Here is a 23,232-nt window from a genome sequence, read left to right as displayed (position 1 = left end):
GTGCACGTGCTAACTCTCTTAAGTCGGGTCTGATTCTTTGTGACCCCGTGGGCGTAGCCTGCCAGGCTCCTCTGTCCATGGAATTCTCCAGGCAAGAATACTGGAGTGAGTTGCCAGTATGACTGCCCTCTCAAAGTCATAAGGACCGAAATCAGAATTAGCCTCTCAGAAGTTCTATAAAGATCAATAAACTAAAGTCATCTAGTGCAAGACAAAAGCCATCATGATAAAGAAAGCAGTGACTGTTATCTTCAACTCTGTGTCAGGAGGCTCTCAGACTGTAACAGAATTGGTTGGCTGTATGTCTTCTGCTCCCTAAGCACTGTGCTATTTAAGACTTGAGAACTCGCAGAGATGTGGATGGACCTAGAGACCGTCAAGCAGAGTGAAGTAAGAAAGAGAAAAACAAATATCGTCTATTAATGCACATATGTGGAATCTAGAAAAATGGTCCAGATGAACCTATCTGCCAAGCAGAAATAGAGACACAGACATAGAGAACAAACATATGGATATCAAGGGGAGGTAAAGGGGGTGGATGGGATGAACTGGGAAATTAGGATTGACATATGTATACTTCTATGTATAAAATAGATAACTAAAAAAAAACTAAAAAAAAAATAGATAACTGATGAGAACCTATAGTGCAGCACAGGAAACTCTACTCAATGCTCTGTGGGGAGCTAAACGGGAAGGAAATCCCCAAAGAGGGGATGTATGTAAACATGTAACTGACTCAGTGTGCTGTACAATAGAAACTAATGCAGCATTGTCAAGCCATTACACTCCAATAAATATTTTTTAAATAAAGAGAATTTTTCTGACATTAAAAAAAAAAAAAAAAAGGCTTGAGAACTCTAGATTGTGCCAAGTTGGACCCGCATGACTTACAGAATGTCCTTGGTTCTATGTTTCCCATACTTTCCGAGGGGGAAGTAGGCTCTTTTGCTGTCTTCATTTCCCCATACTGCCCGGAGCAGCAGTACTGAAACCATTCAGGAGTGTGAACTGGGCAACGTCTAAAGGTCACGTCGCCGGCGGGTGCAGTCTCAGTTGAGGTGACCACAGATAGCAAGGAGATCAAAGCTGTTGATCCTAAAGGAAATTAACGCTGAATATTCATTGGGAGGACTGATGCTGAAGCTCCAATACTTTGGCCACCTGATGTGAAGAGCTGACGCATTGGAAAAGACCCTGATGCTGGGAAAGATTGAAGGCAGGAGGAGAAGGGGGGCACAGAGGATGAGATGGGTAGGTAGCATCATCGATTCAGTGGACCTGAACTCGGGCAAACTCCGGGAGATAGTGAGGGACAGGGAGACCTGGTGTGCTGCAGTCCATGGGGTCGCAAAGAGTCGGGCACGACTTGGCGACTGAACAATAAGTGAAGGAAGAGTGCATACTGAAGGCTGACTGTGTGCTCAGCACTATGCCACATGCTCTCTAGAGGCCCTTTAACAGACCCTTAACAATGCAGTTAAAAAGACTTCATTCGTCCCAACTCTGCTACCAACTAGTTTGGAGAAACTGGGAGAATCGTTCAGTCTCTCTGAATGTTTATTTTATCTTTAAAATTGAACTAATAATATCTATATTAATCACTGAGCCTATCAATATTAATTGAAGGCCTACTGTGTGCTAAGCATTACAAAAGCTGTATACACATGGTGGTAAATTAAAATAAACCATTGTCTTATAAGTAAGTTTGGGGACTGCAATTGTCCAGCATGATGATTAAAGTGAACAATACTGTATTTGTTTATTTGCTGAGAGTAAATCTTAAAAGTTCTCATACAAGAAAAGAATTGTAACTATATATGTGTGATGAATATTAACTAAACTTGTTGTGGTGATTATTTTGCAATATATATATACATACATATAAAGAATGCTGAGTGCTGAAGAATTGATGGTTTTGAACTGTGGTATTGGAGAACACTCTTGAGGGTCCCTTGGACTGCAAGAAGATCCAACCAGTCCATCCTAAAGGAAATCAGTCATTGGAAGGACTGATGCTGAAGCTGAAACTCCAACACTTTGGCCACCTGATTTGAAGAACTGACTCATTGAAAAAGACCCTGATGCTGGGAAAGATTGAAAACAGGGGAAGTGGATGACAGAGGATGAGATGGTTGGCTGGCTTCACCAACTCAATGGACATGAGTTTGCATAAACTCCTGGAGTTGGTGGTGAACATGGAGGCCTGGCGTGCTGCAGTCCATGGGGTCACAAACAGTCAGACACGACTGAGCGACTGAACTGAACTGAACTGAATGGACTGATATATACATACATATGTATATCAAATCACATATATGTATACATATATAAATATCAAACCATCATGTTGTTTATCTTAAACTTATGTATTATATGTCAATTATGTCAAAAATCTCAACTTATCTCAAGAAAGCTGGAAAAATTTTAACAAAATAAAATAGTTCAGTATCTATTTTTTGGAACTTATGATTTACAGATACAGGCAAGTGTGGTAAATTATATAAAATATTTGGGATTTGGTCATTGTTTCATTTAATCTTCACCGTCATCCTGTGAAAAGTACGCTGTTTTCACATCGGTGTTATCTACTATTGTTAAATGTTGAAAATAAACTTAGGCAGATCCAGACTGACAAAAAAATACCAAGTACTAGATTCATCTTAATTGCAAAAGCTAAGTGGCCATCATTAGCTGATCGTTTCATATAATTAAAGTAAGTTTGAGAATGTGGTATATTTCATATTGAAAAATAGACCTTGTGTTTTACTGATTCATGCCTAGTTTCAGTGAACATTTGTGGTCCATTGTATTCTTAGCATCTGGCCCAGTGTCTGGTACATATTAGGTGATTAATACATAATTGTTTAATAAAATCGACCACTTATACATTATTACCAGGCATTACTTATTCTGGAAATTGGCATTGTATCTCATCTTTGTTCCTGGAAATTATGTTAGGCCTGTGGATAAAAACGTGAAATTCTGGCCCAATAAGCTTTAGAAAATCTGTGTCAATAAATGAAGGGAAGGAAGAGTATGGAGACTAGTCTTAGATGAGGAGTGTCCCCCACATCCAAAATCACCCCTCTATCTCTACGCTGAACTGCTTTCCAGAGAACACCCTACAGGGAGAACGAGCCCCAGTTGCCCACAGTGATAACCAGCTTGTAACACACCTGTATTGACTCCCTTCCTGATTCTATGTCACATCTGCTCTTGCTTTCCAGTGCCTCCTGAAATCCCTGGATCCTTATCCCAGAGTCTCTTTCTGGGGGGACTTACCCTAAAATAGTCAGATTTTGTTAAGCAGGAGGCATAACTGCGTGTATAACTTTGTAAGGTTACAAGGGTAGAGAAGTTGAAGAAAGTCTATGGAGGCTTTGGGCTAGAGATAATTTAGAAAGGTCAATTCTCTTTGTCAGTGTGCTAGGAAGTTACCGAGAGACCTAAAGGGAAATGGAGAGGTGGGGTCAGGGTGCAGTTAAAGTTAAGAGAGCGCAGGGCAGGAAGTGAGCCTATCTTCAGAGAGCGGCCTTTTCCTCCAAAAGCACAGAGTAACTTGGAAACACAAGTTGAGGAGTGAGCAGAGGGCAAGGGATAGGAGCAAAATGAAGAAGAGGAAGGGCTCGCATTTAATCATTATCTACCAAGTTACTAGTGGCTTCCCTGGTGGCTCAGTTGGTAAAGACTCTGCCTGCAAAGCAGGAGACCCAGGTTCGATTCCTGGGTCGGGAAGATCCCCTGGAGTAGGAAATGACTACCCACTTCAGTATTCTTGCCTGGAGAATCCCATGGACGGAGGAGCCTGGCGGGCTATAGTCCGTTGGGTCCACAAAGAGTCTGACATGACTCAGCGACTAAACCACCACCACCAGCATCACCAAGTTACTAGTACTACCTCCTAGTGCTTTATGTTTATTTCCGCGGGGTCTTTGAAAGTCAAGTCTAGGGTGTGGGGGCACATGAAGAATCAATGATTCCAGCAGGCAAGGCAGGAAGCAGTGAAGGCAAACAGAATAACCAGATAAAGGAGGATAGGTTGTGTGAAGCAGGAGAGGGGCTTACTGAGTAGGGTGGAGGGAATGACAGGCTGTGGCTGCAAGTGGGAAAACAACGCTCAGAAACAGACTGGGGAAAGCCCTGAGTGTGACTCCACAGGCTGCTGGACCAGAGATGGAGGTCGTTGGCCCAGGCAATGTGCATGGGGTCAAGGGATGTGAACGGTTAACTCCGATTTGAAGTCACTAAAGATGAGGGCAAGGGACGAGGCAGAGAGGAAGGGACTGGAGTCAGCTCAAAGAGTCTCAGGAAGTGAGCACAGATCCTGTGAGTCACAGTGCTGAGATGGTGCAGGCTTCACCTGAACAGGTGAGACTCCGTGAGGGTAGGGAGAGTGTGAGCAGGTACACCGCCAAGAGCAAAGAGCTGGTGCTCCATCCTGCCTCTGACTCAAGGGGGTGAGGCACAATGAGAACTACTGAGAGAAAAGCAATTTTAGGCAAGAAGAAGAAAGAGACTTTCCTGGTGGTCCAGTGGTCAAAACTCCGCCCTCCAGTGCAGGGGGCCCAAGTTCAACTCCTGGTCGGGGAACTAGATTCTTCATGCCACAACTAAGACCTGGCACAGCCAAATAAATAAATAATAAGTATTTTTTAAAAGGAGAAGGAAAAAAGGGTTCAAAAACATGAATTTATATAAATGAAAATGTAGCGGTTATTTTTATGTGTCAACTTTACTAGGCCACAGCACTCAGATATTTGATCAAACATCATTCTATATGTTTCTATGAAAGTATTTTGTAGATGTGAATTTTCAAGATTTATTTTATTTTTGGTTGTTCTGGGTCTTTGTTGCTGCACGAGGGCTTTCTCTAGTTGCAGCAAGCGGGGGGTACTCTTTGTTGCCACACATGGTCTTCTCATTGCGACGGCTTCTCTTGTGGAACACAGGTTCTAGGTGGGCAGGCTCAGTAGTTGCGGCACATGAGCTTTGTTGCCCCGAGGCATGTGGAGTCTTCCTGGACCGGGGATCGAACCCATGCCCGCTGCATTGGCAAGCGGATTCTTATCCACTATACTACCAGGGAAGTCCTAGATTCGATTTAAATTTAAATCAGTACACTTTGAGTAAAGCTGATTGCCCTCCATAACACGCGTGCATGCACGTGTGCTAAGTTGCTTCAGTTGTGTTGGGCTCTTTGCAACCCCATGGACTGTAACCCACCAGGCTCCTCTGTCCATGGGATTCTCCAGGCAAGAATACTGGAGAGGGTTGCCATTTCCTACTTCAGGAGATCTTCTCAACCCAGGGATCAAACCTGTGTCTCTTAGGTCTCCTGCATTGGCAGGCAGATAACATGGGGGGCCTCATCCAATCAGCTGAAGGCCCTCAGGGAAAAACACTTTCCTCCCCACAGAAGGGGGAATTCCGCCAGCAGGCTGCCTTTAGACTTGAACTGCGACTTCAGCTCTCTCCTGGGTCTTCTGCTTCCTGACCCAACCCTGTGGATTTGGACTTGCCTGCCACCAAAATGGCATGAACCAGTTCCTTAAATTAATCTCTTGGTTTCCTCTCTAACCCTTCTCTTTCTGTCTCTCTCTGTCTCTCTCAGTAGATGATAGATGATAGGGATGTAGTGGAAAAAAAAACCATAATCGGTTGCCTCTATTTGAGATTACATCATAAACATATGGGCTTCCCAAATGGCTCAGATGGTAAAGAATCTGCCTGCAATGCAGGATACCTGGGTTTGATCCCTGAGTTGGTAAGATTCCCTGGAGGAGGGCATGGCAACCTACTCCAGTACTCTTGCCTGGAGAATCCCATGGACAGAGGTGCCTTTCACGTTACAGCCTGTAGGGTCACAAAGAGTTGGACACGACTGAGCAGCTAAGCAGGGCAGAGAGCAGAGGGATGTAGATACGTAGATATAAACACACAACTTTATATCTACACGTCTACATCTAGATACACACACCCTATTTGTTCTGTTTTTCTGGAGAAACCTGACTAATACAAGGACCCCGGGACTTTCCCACAATAGAGTGGGGAGTCCAAAGATTACAGCAAAAGCCAAAATGGTAATAGAGTGAGGGAGAGCAGAAAATGGGCGAGAGGGGTAAGAATGACCCAATGGGGAATTTGAGAATAAGGAAAAAATTTGAGGGATTCGTGGGGATAAAGGCATAAATCCCATCAATTGAGTTTAAGTGCAGAAAGAAGACCATTCTGGTTATTTTAATCGAGTTTGGATTTAAAACAGGGAATTGAAAAGTGAAAGTGAAGTCACTCAGTTGTGTCTGACTCTTTGTGACCCTGTAGACTGTAGCCTACTATGCTCCTCCATCCATCCATGGGATTTTCCAGGCAAGCGTACTGGAGTGGGTTGCCATTTCCTTCTCCAGAGGATCTTCCTGACCCAGGGATCGAACCCGGGTCTCCTGCATTGTAGGCCGACACTTTACTGTCTGAGCCACCAGGTGAAGAGTAACACAGGGAATTGGGTGTTTGCAAAACTTTAGGAAAAACTGACTTCGCCCAGAAAACCCACTGGCTGTGTTGTTCTAGGAATCTTTTCCAAAAAGCCAGTTTTTCCTAAAGTTTGTAAATGCAGGGAATTGAGTGCTTACAAAACTTTAGGAAAAACTGGCTTTCTGGAAAAGATTCCTAGAACAACACAGCCAGCGGGCCTTCTGGGAGCTGCTCCCTGGCCACTCAGAGCTGGGCACTCAGAGCTGCCACAGGAAGACAGCAAAGATTGACCTTGACCTCACAAATACACGGCTTTAAGCTGAATTCCTGGGAACCTAACACCATGGAGGTGGTAGATACAATGCCTAGTGCCAGCAACACATTTCGGGGCCTGTAAAACTTCTTACCAACAAATTTATTTTTTGCTTTTTTAATTATTTTATTTTATTGGATTATAGTTGCTTTACAGTGTTGTGTTCATTTCTGCTGAATCACAAAGTGAATCAGCCATAAGCATACATATATCCCCTCCCTCTTGATCTTCCCTCCCACACCCTCATTTCTTTAATTTCTTTAAAATTAGATTTTTTAAAATTAATTTCTTAAAAATTAATTTCTTTAAAAATTAGATTAAAAATGAAATTTTAGGCTAAATTAATGTTTAAGTATTTAATAATAACATTAATATTTATCCCAAAGCAGTATAATTTTTTAATGAAGGAAGGGGTTCATGACGGTAGGAGTGCCTAGGGCCAGTGAAAGTCACAACGTGGCCCCGAAAGCCACCGCTGCTGCCACCTTGGCAATTGCCTTGTGACTCCTGTGAAACTAGTGGATGGACCCTGTAATGTGCTGCAGAAAACAGCACAGTAAACAAAAAGATAGTGAAGAAAAAAGAAGAAAACCTTGCTTCCACCTTCTTAGCTGATGCAAATGCATCTAATCAATGGGAATGATTTGTGTCCAAACTCTTAGCTCCAGAGGAATCTGGAACATACAGTTTTAGATTTCTAGTCTCCATGGTACCAGAAGACACACACAAAGGAAGTCAGATCAGATGCTGAGAGCTTGTCTTGCCACATCCAGCACACTTGCATTAGGGAGCACAGGACCTCACGATAGAGGGAAAGGAAGGACAGAGGGCCCTGATGTTAGATAAGTTAGACTTTGCTGAAAATGAAAGAAATGCCTCTTTACTCTCCAAGGAACAGCACATGTTTCTGACAGTGAGTCTCAGGTTCTGATCCCACCCTAGTCCAAACAGCTCTTACAAATGGACTGAACCAGTCTACTCCCTCTCCCCAATTTTACTAGCAATGATCCACGCATAAGAGGATGGGGACAATTCATCTTCAAATCAACAGCAGCTTCCAGCTTCTCTTGGTATTTTTCCTTCCCTCTGATCTCATCTTTACCGTTCTTCCCTTTTCTCACAACAAATGCTCCTAAAATACAACAAAACACGCTCACCTTAGGGGCTTTGCACTTGCTATTCTTCAGTAGGAAATAGCCAGACTTACTCTCTCACCTCCGTTAGGTACCTCTTCAAATGCCATCTTATCTGTGGCACTTTATGTCAAAGGGCGAACGGCACACTCAAGCGCATCCTTTCTTTCCCTCTGCCCTAGTTTCCTGTTAAGCACTTATCATCTTATAACATGTGCCATTTTTTTTTTTTTGGAGTATAATTGACTTACAGTATTGTGTTGGCTTCTAGTGTATAGCACATTGTTCAGATATATATACATATGAAGGATAGGGAACTATATTCAATATTTTTTAATAAGCCATAATAGAAAAGAATATGAAAAGTATGTATGTATGTATGTGTGTGTGTGTGTGTGTGTGTGTATATATATATATAAAATAACTGTTGTTTATCTGTTTTGTATATAGGAATTTGTATCTACTAATCACAAACTCCTACTTTATTCCTACCCCCTCTCTTTCTCCTTTCATAAATTGGAACAGCCACTTTGGAAAACAGTATGAAGTTTCCTTAATAAACTAAAAATAGAACTACCAGAACTACCATATGATCCAACAATCCTATTCCTAGACATTAAAGAAAACTCTAATTCAAAAAGATACATGCATCCCAATGTTCATAGCAGCACTATTTACAATAACCAAGGTATGGAAGCCAAGACATGGAACCAACAGATAAAGAACATGTGATACAGGGATTTCCCTGGTGGTCCAGTGGCTAAGACTCCACACTCCCAATGCAGGGGGCCTAGTCAGAGGCCTCTGACCAATCCCTGGTCGGAGAACTGAATCCCACATATCCCAACAAAGACCAAGCATGCTGCAATGAAGACACAACACAGACAAATAAATAAGTATATATATTTTTAAAAGAATATGTGATGCATATATAAAATGGAATATTACTTGGCCATAAAAAGAATGGGCCAAAGAACTAAACAGACATTTCTCCAAAGAAGACATACAGATGGCTAACAAACACATGAAAAGATGCTCAACATCACTCATTATCAGAGAAATGCAAATCAAAACCACAACGAGGAAAAAAAAAAAAAACCACAATGAGGTACCATCACACGCCAGTCAGGATGGCTGCTATCCAAAAGTCTACAAGCAATAAATGCTGGAGAGGGTGTGGAGAAAAGCGAACCCTCTTACACTGTTGGTGGGAATGCAAACTAGTACAGCCGCTATGGAGAACAGTGTGGAGATTCCTTAAAAAACTGGAAATAGAACTGCTATATGACCCAGCAATACCACTCCTGGGCATACACACTGAGGAAACTAGATCTGAAAGAGACACGTGCACCCCAATGTTCATTGCAGCACTGTTTATAATAGCCAGGGCATGGAAGCAACCTAGAAGCCCATCAGCAGACGAATGGATAAGGAAGCTGTGGTACATATACACCATGGAATATTACTCAGCCATTAAAAAGAATTCATTTGAATCAGTTCTAATGAGATGGATGAAACTGGAGCCCATAATACAGAGTGAAGTAAGCCAGAAAGATAAAGGCCAATACAGTATACTAACGCATACATATGGAATTTAAAAAGATGGTAACGATAACCCAATATGCAAAACAGAAAAAGAGACACAGATGTATGGAACAGACTTTTAGACTCTGTGGGAGAAGGCGAGGGTGGGATGATCTGAGAGAATAGCATTGAAACAAGTATACTATCACGGGTGAAACAGATCACCAGCCCAGGTTGGATGCATGAGACAAGTGCTCAGGGCTGGTGCACTGGGAAGACCCAGAGGGATGGGATGGGGAGGGAGGTGGCAGGGGGGATCGGGATGGGGAACACATGTAAATCCATGGCTGATTCATGTCAATGTATGGCAAAAACCACTACAATATTGTAAAGTAATTAGCCTCCAACTAAAAATAAATGAAAATAAAAAAAGAATATGTGATCCATATATACACGGAATATTACTTGGCCATAAAAAGAATGAGATAATGCCATTTGCAGCAACATGGATGAACTTAGAGATGATCATACTAAGTGAAGTAAATTAGACAAAGAAAAATATCATATCACTTATGTGTGCAGTCTAAAAGATAACACAAATGGACTCATTTACAAAAGAGAAACAGACTTAGATGCAGAAAACAAACACACTCGATTTAATACATTTGATTAGGATGCATCTTCACCTCTAGAAAATAAATTCTGTGAAGAACGAGCCTGTTCACCTCTATCCTCAGCACCTGCAGTAGTGTCTGGTGCTTTTGAAGTACTCAAAAATATTTATGAGTGAGTGAGTGGACGAATGAATGAAGAATATTCACCCTTAGAGCCTACTTTTCTCCCGGCTAATTTATTTTGGCTAATGTGATCATCTTCAAAGTTCTGACGTATACAGTTTGTGTTTAGATTCATGCACAGAATTGAAACTGAGAAGAATAACATCTCCAAGTGCTCTGTTTCAGTCATCCAGATTTATAGCTCTATGCTCCCTCACGTTATGTGTGAGAAGAGATCCAAAGAGGAGTGACCGCAAAGGGTGAAAGTCGGTCAGTCATGTCCGACTCTTTTCATGGACTATACAGTCCACGAAATTCTCCAGGCCAGAATACCGAGTGGGTAGCCTTTCACTTCTCCAGGGGGATCTTCCCAACCCAGGGATTGAACCCAGGTCTCCTGCATTGCAGGCGGATTCTTTACCAACTGAGCTGCAAGGGAAACCCAGAACAAAGTTTAGGTCCTGTGATTCTGAACTCAGAGTATTTTCTGCTCTAAACCATCATAACTTTTATTCTTTTAGCATCCTTATTTTCATGTACACTCTAGGAATAATTGAGGGGAAAGATAGCTAACATGGGCAAATCCAAATTCAAATATTATTGTGCAGCCGTGTCCAACTCTTTGGAACCCCATGGACTGTAGCCCACCAGACTCCTCTGTCCATGGGATTTCCCAGGCAGGAATACTAGAGTCAGTAGCCATTTCCTCCTACAGGAGACCCTCCCGACCCAGGGATCAAACCCGTGTTTCCTATCTCGCCTGCACTGCAGGCAAATTCTTTCCCTGCTGAGCCATCAGGGAAGACCCAACATGGGCAATTCTCCAGAAAATAGCTCTAATTATACTCTTTCTCTTTCAAGAAAAAGTGTGGAATACAATTGAGTGAGAGTACATTATCATAGGATATATTAGTTAAGGGGCTTCCCTTGTAGCTCAGTTGGCAAAGAATCTGCCTACAAAACAAGATACCCGGGTTCAGTTCCTGGGTTGGGAAGATCCCCTGGAGAAGGAAATGGCAACCCACTCCAGTATTCTTGCCTGGAGAATCCCATGGGCTGTAGCCTGCCAGGCTCCTCTGTCCATGGGGTTGCAAGAGTCGGACACGACTTAGCGACTAAACCACCACCATATTACTTAAGAACTTTCTGGATGATAAAGACAAAATCCTTCTCAAACTGACCTACTCAAGAGAAGGAATTTATTGGATTTTGTACTAAAAACCCAGAGATAGAGTAGACTTCAGGCACAGTTGGATTCAGGCTTCAAAATGTATCATAAAGACATGGTTTTTCCTCATCTCTCAGCTCTGCCTCCCACTGATGAATTTCAGCCTCAGTCTCCACATGGGAACTAATATCTGCAGGAGTTCCGGCCTCATGACAGCTCTGTGATGGTTCACACCAATTGAGAGGGAATGTCTGTTCCCGCTACAAAGCCTTACCAAAGCTTCTGTTGAATTTTGACGGCTGTTATGGACCATGTGTCATCCCTTAATTAAACCTACAGTCTAGAGTAGGCTAGACTCTCATTGGCCAGAATATTTTTGAGTTGGGGATGGAAAAATCACCAGTACCACTGGAACTGAGAGTGGGGAAGAAGTAAGTCCCTGATTGAAAGTAAGTCCCTGATCAGGGAGTGCTATAAAGAATGCTAAAAATCCAAATAGTTAAAAATGTCCACAAGACATGGAAAATCTAAAGTTTGTTCATATTCAAATTTACTACATTAATACTGTGTGACTTTTGACACATCTCACAACTGCAGGAGACAGAAGAGTGTATTGACTGTAAGACTGAGAGGATGAGCAACTTTGAGTTCATAGACAAGAGTATAGAACTGGGCTTCAGCATGGATGAATAATAATCTTGAATCTTGTTTTGACCTCAGACTTTTCCATGTGATCCTGAGTAATTCACCTTACCTTTCTGGTTCTCCAGCTTTTTTTTTTTTTTTAATCTGTTAAACAGATGAAAGAAACATCAACTTGCATTACCTAGCTCACTGGTTACCATGTGCCTGAAATCAGATAAAAGCATTATGCAAGGTGAGGCACATAGTTTTATTAGTTTATCATGAGAGATTTTCCATGCAAATATCACATATTTTGTTTCAATAAAGGATGATGAGGCTAATCTACCCAGTGACTTTTAGTTCTAAGTGTTATACAGTTGAATTTCTGACTGCAAAATTGAAACAATTTTCTTTTGTTGGTTCCAACATCTGAGTCCAAAGTTTAATCAGGTATCACTGACTGACCTCTCATTAAGAACATTTGAAGAGTTAGCCTAAGATCTGAGATGAAGGTAATCCATTGACAGATTTGTTAAATTCTCATTCATTCATTCCTTTCACAGATAATTTTAAGTACCTATTACATGATAAATAATATAAGCCAGGTCCTGAATCCATAGCACTTAGAATCAAGGGGGCATTAAGATTTTAAAATAATAATCATGCCAGGCTTCCCTGGTGGCTGACTAGTAAAGAATCTGTCTGCCAATGCAGAAGACACGGTTTCAATTCCTGGGCTGGGAAGATCCCCTGGAGAAGGAAATGGCAACCTTCTCCAGTATTCTTGACTAGAAAATCCCATGGACAGAGGAGCCTGGTGGGCTACAGTCCACGGGTTGCAAAAGAGTTGGACATGAGTCAGTGACTAAAAAACAACATGTCAGTGAATATATAACGAAAAACTGTCAAGAGCTACAGGACCATCTGATGAGAACTTGTAATTTGACTGAAGGAAGCCTCTCTGGTGAAATGACATTTAATCTGAAACTCAAATGACAAGTATACTTAGTCATTAGAAAATTGTGGTGATGGTGCAGGTGGTGAGTAAGAATCAGGAGTGTTCTCAGAGAGGGAAAGGCTGTACAAATGAGCCATATTGAGTGTCTGCTATTTTTGTCTACCCAGCATCCCTACCCACCCCCCTTTTTTTTCTTTTTCTTTTCTTTTGGTAACCTAAACCTTCTCTCCTGTGAGGAACCCAGCCTGCCACAGTTTAGGTAGATATCTGGCTGATACTCACCACAATGCTCTTTCTCCTACTTTTGGGCACTTATATCAAGCTAGCCAGCCAAGGTGTCACCCTCAACCTTTCTTTTAGAGTATCAGAATAAACAGAATCATGTGGCTATAGTCATTAAGCGAAGAATGTGTAATGTATAAGAACATGTGTAACAGAATTAGCCAATGGTTAGAGGGGGCATGTTCGCACAAGACCATCCTCACTTCTAACACCAAGCGCACCTTTGATGGTTCCCACAGCTACCTTCAGTTTTGAGAATTAACTAGAAAAACAGTTCACTTAAAGCTGCGGAATTAAAGGTTACAGTTTATTGCAGGCAAAGGATACAGATTAAAATCAGCCAAAGGCAAAGACTCAGTGGCTGGGAGGGTACCCAACCTGGAGTATTGAGCTGGCCTCTCCCAGTGAAGTCAGGATTGCATTACTCTCTTAACACTACGTGTGACAATATGCACAGAATGTTGCCAATCAGGAAATTCATTTGACCATCAGTGTGCAGAACTTGCACGAGGGCTTCATCCCCTAAATATGATGGGGGTGGTCTCAGTCCCCAGCCACTCCAGAGGTCAACTGATACCACTGACTCAACGTCACCTTAAGATGCACATTGCTGATATGGATCAAAGCCCTTGCCTTAGCTCACAGTGTTATCTGGCTGGTATACAGCCCCCAGGCAAGTAGAGACACTCTTATCAAGCATGACATTCAAAGTGCCTAAAGATTACTTCCCAGAAGCCTAGGACAAAGGCCAGACCTCTCTCTGGGTAAGATTAATTCTTCATTACAAATATCAGTGTCAGAGAGTGGATATCTTGCGTCTGTGAGGACAGATCATGTCAAATCAAGAAGAATCAAACCAAAGATAAGCAGAGTCATAAGATAAAACAACAGAGCAATAAGGTCATAATTTGAGTTTCTGGAATTAGCCAAGCTTGAGTTCAGTTCAGTCGCTCAGTCGTGTCCAACTTTTTGTGACCCCATGGACTGCAGCATGCCAGGCTTCCCTGTCCATCACCAACTCCCGGAGCTTGCTCAAACTCATGTCTATCGAGTCGGTGATGCCATCCAACCATCTCATCCTCTGTCATCCCCTTCTCCTCCTGCCTTCAATGTTTCCCAGCATCAGGGTCTTTTCTAATGAGTCAGTTCTTCACATCAGGTGGCCAAAGTATTGGAGTTTCAGTTTCAACACCAGTCCTTCCGATGAACATTCAGGGCTGATTTCCTTTAGGATGGACCGGTTGGATCTCCTTGCAGTCCAAGGGACTCTCAAGAATCTTCTCCAACACTACAGTTCAAAAGCATCAATTCTTTGGTGCTCAACTTTCTTTATAGTCCAACTCTCACATCCATACACAACTACTGGAAAAACCAGAACTTTGTTGGCAAATTAATATCTCTGCTTTTTAATATGATGTCTTAGGTTGGTCATAGCTTTTCTTCCAAGGAGCAAGCATCTTAGCCACGTCTGAAGTCACACACTTAGTACGTGACTTACTGTTTTTGCTTAAGTTTGTTTGAGTTGATTTTTGTTCTTGCCATTAGAGAGGTTCTCAGGCAGGTTCAATCCCTGGATTGGGAAGATCCCCTGGAGTAGGAAATGGCAACCCACTCCAGTATTCTTGCCTGGGAAATTCCATGGACAGAGCAGCCTAGGGGCTTACAAGTCCACAGGGTTGCAAAGAGTTCAGTATGACAGAGTGACTAAACACACACAAGGTGGGAAAGAACTGATTCATTTCAAAGGTTTAAAAGAAAAGCCAGAATGTAATGAGCAAAGGGGAGTGATTGCTAGATAACACTAAAGACATAGAAAGGACAAGACCATTTAAGAGTTCATATGCTGTATTTATTAATAAAAATTTCAGGGAATTTATTCTAAGACAGTGGAAATTTTCTAAAGCATTTTAAAAGGGAAGTGACATCTGATTTACAATTTTAATCATAAATCACAAATTTAATCATAAAGTGGGAAGGGGTGAGGGAGAATGCAAATGAAGAAGAGTATCTACTTTTGAGAAAAATTAGGAGATAAAACTGGCAGGATGTGAAGATTGATTGGCTATGGATAGTGAGAAAGAAGGATATATTCAAAATGACCCTCAGATTTCTTGGCATGAGCCACTAAGATGAGTGGAATTACCACTTATTGAGATGAGAGAATGGAAGAGTAGAAGTTGGAGATGAGTTTTAGATATTATACATTCAAAATGCCTGTCATTCACATAAGAGACTATTTCAAGGAACCAAGAGAAGAAAATATGTCATGAAGGAGAGGGTGACTGATAGTATGAAATCCTGAGAGCTACAATGAGCACCAACAAGTGTCTGCTGGATTTGGAACTATGGCATTTATAGAGTGCTTCAGCAAGAGCAGTTTTAATGGAGTGGTGGCAAGAAATTGTATGAGTTGGGCTGCAACTGAATGGGAAGCAAGCAATTAAGACTGCATAGAGAACTCTCCTAATCAGATTGTCTGTGGAAGGAAGTCAAGACAAAACTGGACAAGAATGTGGAGTCAGAGGAAGTATATTTTTTGGTTTTGTTTTGTTTTAAGATGGAAGATGCTTGGTCATGTCTGAATTCAGATATAGATAGATCCTAGTAGAGAGAAAGATGTAGAGGAAAGAAAAATAAAGTGCTAGTTAGAGTCATGATACCTGCTATAACCAAGTGACTCAGCAATATGCAGTAGGTCAAACATAATAGAAATTTTTTCCTGTGGTATATACAATGGAATATTATTCAGCCATTAAAGGACCACAATTGGGTTATTTATGTAGAGACATGAGTGGACCTAGAGACTATCATACAGAGTGAAGTAAGTCAGAGAAAAACAGTACTATATATTAATACATAAGTATGGAATCCAGAAAAAATGGTATAGATGATCTCATTGGGAAAGCGGAAATATAGACACAGCAGTGGAGAACAAATGCATGGACACCAAGGGGGAAAAGGGAAGGGGTGGGATGAATTGAGACTGACATATATGTGCTAATAGACAACTAAAGAGACCCTATGGTATGGTTCAGGGACCTCTACTCAGGGCTCTGTGGTGACTTTTATGGGAAGGAAATTCAGAAAAAGAGAGGATATATGTAAACATGTAGCTGATTCCATGAAATTAAAAGGTGCTTGCTCCTTGGAAGAAAAGCTATGACCAACCTAGACAGCATATTAAATAGCAGAGACATTACTTTGCTGACAAAGGTCCATCTAGTCAAAGCTATGGCTTTTCCGGTAGTCAGGTATGGATGTGAGAGATGAACTATAAAGAAAGCTGAGCACCAAAGAATTGATGCTTTTGAACTGTGGTGTTGGAGAAAACTCTTGAGAGTCTCTTGGACTGCAAGGAGATCCAACCAGTCCATCCTAAAGGAAATCAGTCCTGAATATTCATTGGAAGGACTGATGCTAAAGCAGAAACTCCAATACTTTGGCCACCTGATGTGAAGAACTGACTCATTGGAATAGACCCTGATGCTGGAAAAGATTGAAGGCAGGAGGAGAAGGGGATGACGGAGGAAGAGATGGTTGGGTGGCATAACTGTCTCGAGGGACATGAGTTTGAGCAAGCTCCGGGAGTTGGTGATGGACAGGGAAGCCTGGTGTGCTGCAGTTCATGGGGTCACAAAGAGTCAGACATGTATGAGTGACTGAACTGAACTGATAGCTGATTCCTGGTGGCTCAGTGGTAAAGAATCTGCCTGCTAACAGGAGATGTAGGTTCAATCCCTGGGTCAGGAAGATCCCCTGGAAAAGGAAACGGTTACCCACTCCAGGATTCTTGCATTGGAAATCTCATGGACAAAGGAGCCTGGTGGGCTACAGTCCTTGGGGTTGCAACAGAGTTGGACACAACTTAGAGACTAAGCAATAATAATAGCTGACTCACTCTGCTGTATAGTAGAAACTAGCATGGGCTTCCCCTGTGGCTCAGCTGGTAAAGAATCCATCTGCAATGTGGGAGACCTGGGTTCAATCCCTAGGTTGGGAAGATCCCCTGGAGATGGGAAAGTCTACCCACTCCAGTATTCTGGCCTGGAGAATTCCAGGGACTATACAGTGGTATTAGCTTAAGTTATACAACATGATTTGATGCATGTATTAATATATATCTTGAAATGATTGCTACAAAAAACTTAGCTAACATGCATCACTTCACAAATGGCAACCCACACCAGTATTCTTGCCTGGAAAAATCCCATGGACAGAGGAGCCTGGCTGGCTACAGTTCATCAGGTGGCAAAAACTCTGACATGACTGAGTGACTTCACTTTCACTTTCAGAAACTAGCACAACATTGTAAAGCAACTATACTCCAGTAAAAATAATTTCTTTTAAAAAAGGAATTTTTTCCCATTTACACACCATTCTTAACACAGAAGTTCTTAATGGCAGGTGGGTCTCCCCAAATGATGATTCAAGACTGAGCCTCCATATACCTGTGGATCCCTTATCTTTAGTATATGAGTTTTAACTTTGCTGTGCCTCTCTGCACCAAGTGAGCAGAAGGGGAAAGAAGCATTTCTACTTTATTTTTTTTTAATTGGAGGATAATTGCTTTATAGTGTTGTGTTGGTTTCTGCCATACAACAATGCAAGTCAACCATAATTATATATCTTCTCCCTCTTGAGCATTCCTGCTTTTTAAGCTACTTGGTCAAGAAGCGACGCATCCCACTTGTCACATTATATTGATAAGAACCACTCACATTGCCTCACCTTAAGGTAAGGGAGGGTGGGGGATGTCGTCTGCATCTGGACAGCAACTTTCTAGCAACAACTGCACATATCACAAGACAGAAGCCTGAAGTTAGGAGGACAGTTACTTCTGTTGCAGAAAATAACCAACTGAGGGACTTCCCCGGTGGGTTAGTGGTAAAGAATCCGCCTGCCAATGCAGGAGACAGCGGTTTGACCTCTATCTGGGAAGGTCCCACATGCCACAGAGCAACTAAGCCCATGCATCTCAACTATTGAGTCTGTGCTCTAGAGCCTGGGAGCCCCGAAACTACTGAGCTTGAGTGCCCTCGAGCCCATGCTTAGCAGCAAGAGAAGCCACTGCAGGGAGAAGCCTGCACACCACAACTAGAGAGTAGCCCCCGCTCACCGCAGCTAGAGAAAAAGCCTGAATAGCAGTGAAGACTCAGGATTAGTCATTCAGTCATGTTTGACTCTTTGCCACCCCATGGACTGTTCTCCTCTGTCCATGGAATTCTCCCCGCATGAATACTCAAGTGGGTAGCCATTCCCTTCTCCAGGGGATCTTCCCTACCCAGGGATCAAATTCGAGTCTCCGGTACTGCAGGCAGATTTGTTACCGTTTGAGCCACCAGAGAAGACAAATGAACACTCAGCTCAGCCAAAAATTTAAAAAAAAAAAATTTTTTTTTTAAAGAAAATAACCAGTTGAACATATTCCTTGAGAAAGCAGGATGGAATGGGTTCCAGAATACACATTAAGAATTTCATAGGTGCTCGCTTCGGCAGCACATATACTAAAATTGGAACGATACAGAGAAGATTAGCATGGCCCCTGCGCAAGGATGACACGCAAATTCGTGAAGCGTTCCATATTTATTAAAAAAAAAAAAAAAGAATTTCATAGGCAAAGGGACAAACTCTGTGTTTTGTGGGGAAGGAAGAAGGAGAAAATGAGCGTTTGTGTTTTTATCACAAAGCACTTACAGGGAGTATCAATTGAAGGAAAAGAATAATGTAAGAGGAGTTGAAACTTGGCTGTGCCCAAATTGAAGTCCCAGCCTATCACCCAGAATTTGGCTAAGGAATCAGGAATCAGGAATGGCTGGTCACCTACTTTAGCAAGAATTTTTACTAATAGGATAGAATCAACAGACTCAATACAGCCAGGATCAGTCCCGCCTACAGAAAGTTAAGCGCAATTCTTAGGGAGCTACTCTGTACTATTCCTGTCCTCTGCCACAATAACTTAAAAGAAATACTCATAGCGAGTGAGTTTTGTCTTAAAATGAAATCATCTTAAAGCAGAGCCAAAGGTTTTGCCCTCCCTTGAAAATAATAGCTTAAAAAACAAACTGAAACCTTGCTAAAAGTAACCTGCGGGGATGAGGCCAAAGGATGAACAATATCTTGCTCTCAACCTTGTGGAAGCCAAGGGAAAGCTGATCAGGAGCTGGGACAGGCAAGTCTGTGTCGATGCCACCACTGGAGATGAAGCCAGCAGCACAAATTCAAAAAGCCTTGCTGTACTAAATAAGCTGCACAATCTTGGCTCCCAGACAAGAGAGAGAACTTGTGACCAAAAGGGACACTCCAAAAAGAATTTCAATGAAGCACAACTTGAGTCAAAACAATAAGTTGCCCAGATTACTTGGATCGTGGACAGACAGCCTGGCATGTGGAGTGAATGTCATCAGCGGAGAACACAGCCTTGATTGGTAGCCATGGCGCCTGCAGCCCACGTGGTCCCCTCGGGCTGGCTTCCTGGTGAACGCTATTTGGTGAGTGCCAGCCCACTCCCCTCTGTTTGCTGTTTTTTCCTCCCTCCAAATGATTCCCACAGAAATCTTTCCCACCCTAGACACTGTGATAAATATGCTTTACTAAAATGCCATCGCAGTTTTATAGAAAAACTGTTTCTTTAGCATGCAGAGCAACACTGATGGTATGAATATAAAATGGTTCAACCCTTTGAAGGACTATGTGGCAGTTTCTTATAATGATAAATGTACATCTAACCCATAACCCAACAATTCCATTCCAAAGTAGGTACCATCACTTCATGGCAAATAGAAGGGGATAAAGTGGAAGCAGTGACAGACTTTATTTTCTTGGGCTCCAGAATCACTTTGGATGGTGACTGTGGCCACGAAATTAAAAAATGCTTGCTCCTTAAAAGGAAAGCTTGACAAACCTAGACGGCGTAATGAAAAACAAAGACATCACTTTGACAAGAAAAGCCCATATAGTCAAAGCTATGGTTTTTCTAGTAGTCATGTATGGATTTGAGAATTGGACTATAAAGAAGGCTGAGTGTTGAAGAATTGATGCTTTTGAATTATGGTGCTGGAAAAGACTCTTGAGAGGCCTTTGGGCAGTAAGGAGATCAAACAGTCAATCTTAAAGAAAATCAACCCTGAACATTCACTGCAAGGACTGATGCTGTAGTTGAAACTCCAATACTTTGGCCATCTGATATAAAGAGCCGACTCATTGGAAAAGACCCTGATCTGGGAAAGATTGAAAGCAGAAGGAGAAGAGGGCAGTGGATGAGATGGTTAGATAGCCCATCACTGACTCAATGGACATGAATTTGAGCAAACTCTTGAGAGAGGGGGAAGGACATGGCATGCTGGGTCACAAAGGGCAACTGAACACACAATGAAAACATACGTTCACACGAAGACTCTCATCAAAATGTTCATAGCAGCCTTCCATATAATAGACAGAAACTAGAAGTAACCTAAATGCCTACCAACAGGACGATGGCTCAACAATTGTGGTATATCTATATAACGGAATACTATTTGGCAATTAAAAAAAAATAGATGACCGATCGATGAACTGACATGGATGAATCTCAAAAACATTGTTGACTGAAAAAGCCAGACACACATATGCTATCATACAATATGATTCTAGGGTGACAAAAATGTTTTCTATCTCATTTCGAGTAGTGGTTGCAGAGATATAAAGTTCTCAAAACTCATCTAACTAAACATCTATAGTTGTTGTTTTTTATTGAATATAATTAGTGCCTCAATAAAAAGAAAGAATCTGTCTCTATGAAGTGTTATTAACATGTCCTGTGCATATTCTCAGACTTCAGGTGCTTGAAAATAAGCTTTCTATCTCATTTCATACCTTAGAATGTCTTGTGAAGTAAGTCTCAGAAAAATTCAAAGGCAAGCACCAACAGAGATAAATGACAGACTGTTACTAACCCAAGGGAGAATCTGGACAAATTCTGGGACCCAGCCAAGTGGCTCTGTGGTTAAACTCTCCTGGCCGTCTTTTGCCAACAAGAGACCACTCTTCTCATGTGCCCTGGAAGGAGGTTAGTGCTATTCCAGCTGAAGTTTACACGGACAGAATTTAACAGGAGTTAACCTCTATGATCTTCTGTGTAGTCATCCTTAACTGATCCCTATAGAGAATACTCGCCTCTCTGAATTCCAGTTGTATTCTTAACTATACCATAGAGCTCAGCATCTATTTTATACTTGATAGACTACAGAAGGCAGGCAATACAGTAGAATGGTCTTTGTAATCAGAGACCTCAGTTCAAATTCTATCTCTGTCATTATTTTTTGCCTAAATTTGGAGACTGCACTCAATCTCCCTAACCTTCAACAACCATTTACACAAGACAGGGGTTTTTCCAAGATGGAAAGATTGAAGAAGGAGGTATCACACTGCCACTTAACAATCAGTTTCACCCTCCTGGAAGGAGTGATAGGTGGGCAAGGAAGACCAGGCTGTTGTGCGAACAGAAAGCAAACATTGGAAGTGGGGACAAAGCATTCTCCCCCTAGCAATTTGTATGCGATCTCACCATTGTCAAAGCTCTTTCACCAGTATTACCTACTGGGCAGCAGGTACTATTATCCACACCTTATAAATATGGAAAATGAGGTTCAAAATCATTGTCTGTACCAACATAAAGCTGACAATAGCAGCTACATCTGTAAGTAGACAAAGGGTTTTCAAGATTTTTTATTAATGTCTAATTGGGGCAAATATTTTATATCTTTATTGAAGAATTAAGTACATAAAGCAAAATGCTTAAGTAATAAGTATATACATTGATATATGTTTACAAATTGAACATATTCATGTAGTCATGGCCCAAAGTAAGAAATCAAACACTCTATGCTCCTCCCTTGTGGCTCAGCTGGTAAAGAATCCACCCACAATGTGGGAGAGCTGGGTTCAATCCCTGAGTTAGGAAGGTTCCCTGGAGAATGGAATAGCTACCCACTCCAGTATTATGGCCTGGTGAGAATTCCATGGTCTGCATAGTCCATGGGGTTGCAAAGAGTCGGACACAACTGGATGTCTTTCACTTTTCACGTGCTCCTCCAAAGACCAGCCCCTCTCGCAGCCTGTGACCCTCAGAGATGACTAGCCCACCCTCAGGAATAACCATATCTTAACTTCTGTTTTAGATTGAAAGTTTGTGTCCCCCTCCAAGTTATTCTTGCCTGGAAAATCCCACGGACTGAGGATCCTGGTAGGCTACAGTCCATGGGGTCGCAAAGAGTCGGATACGACTGAGCGACTTCACTTCACTTCTTCCAAGTTCAGAGCTTGAAATCTAGTCCCCGATGTGATAGAATTTGCAAGTGGGCCCTTTGGAGGTGATTGAGATTAATGCCCTTATGGAACAGACCCCGGAGAGCTCCCGTGTCCCCTTTGCCACATGATAACACAGCAAGAAGACAGCCGTCCGTGAACCAGGAAATGGGCTCTCACTAGACACTGAATCTGCCGCTGCCTTGCTGTTGGACTTCCCAGCCTTCAGAAATGTGAGAAATACATGTTTGTTGCTTCTAAGCCACCCAGTCTATGCTGTTTTATTATAGCAGCTAAGACTAAGACTAAGCAGACAGACTAAGACTCATAGCATCAAAGTTAGTGCTGCCTGTTTCTGAGTGAATGGAATCCTATAGAATTACACAGTAGGTACTCCTTTGTGTCCATTGCTTTTGCTCAGTTTGTAAGATTCATCCACGTTGTTGTGAGCCTCTCATTTTGTTGCTGCATAGTGTTCCACTGCGAAGACAAACCTCATTGTGTCCATCCATTGTCAGTGGATGGGCATTTAGGTTGTTCCCAGTTTGGGGCTTTTATGATTAGCACTGCTATTTAGCATGAATGGCTTTTGGGTATTTCTGTTAGGTAAACATTTAAGGGTTGAGTTGGGGCTTTCCAGGTGGTGCAGTGGTAAAGAATCCACCTGCCAATGCAGGAGACATATAAGAGATGTGAGTTTG

At 42.0% G+C, this 23,232-nt stretch overlaps 1 non-coding gene across 1 annotated transcript; it reads left to right on the top strand.

Moving 5' to 3' along the window:
* Positions 1-18,729: 18,729 nt before the first annotated feature.
* Positions 18,730-18,836, top strand: LOC133058933 (U6 spliceosomal RNA). The gene has a single exon (XR_009693441.1). It is a non-coding gene; the product is annotated as a U6 spliceosomal RNA (small nuclear RNA).
* Positions 18,837-23,232: the final 4,396 nt, after the last annotated feature.

The sequence above is a fragment of the Dama dama genome, chromosome 6 (genome assembly GCF_033118175.1).
Source record: "Dama dama isolate Ldn47 chromosome 6, ASM3311817v1, whole genome shotgun sequence".
NCBI lineage: Eukaryota > Metazoa > Chordata > Mammalia > Artiodactyla > Cervidae > Dama > Dama dama.
Note: the sequence above shows the minus strand (reverse complement) of the source record. Positions and strands in the feature narration are given on the sequence as shown.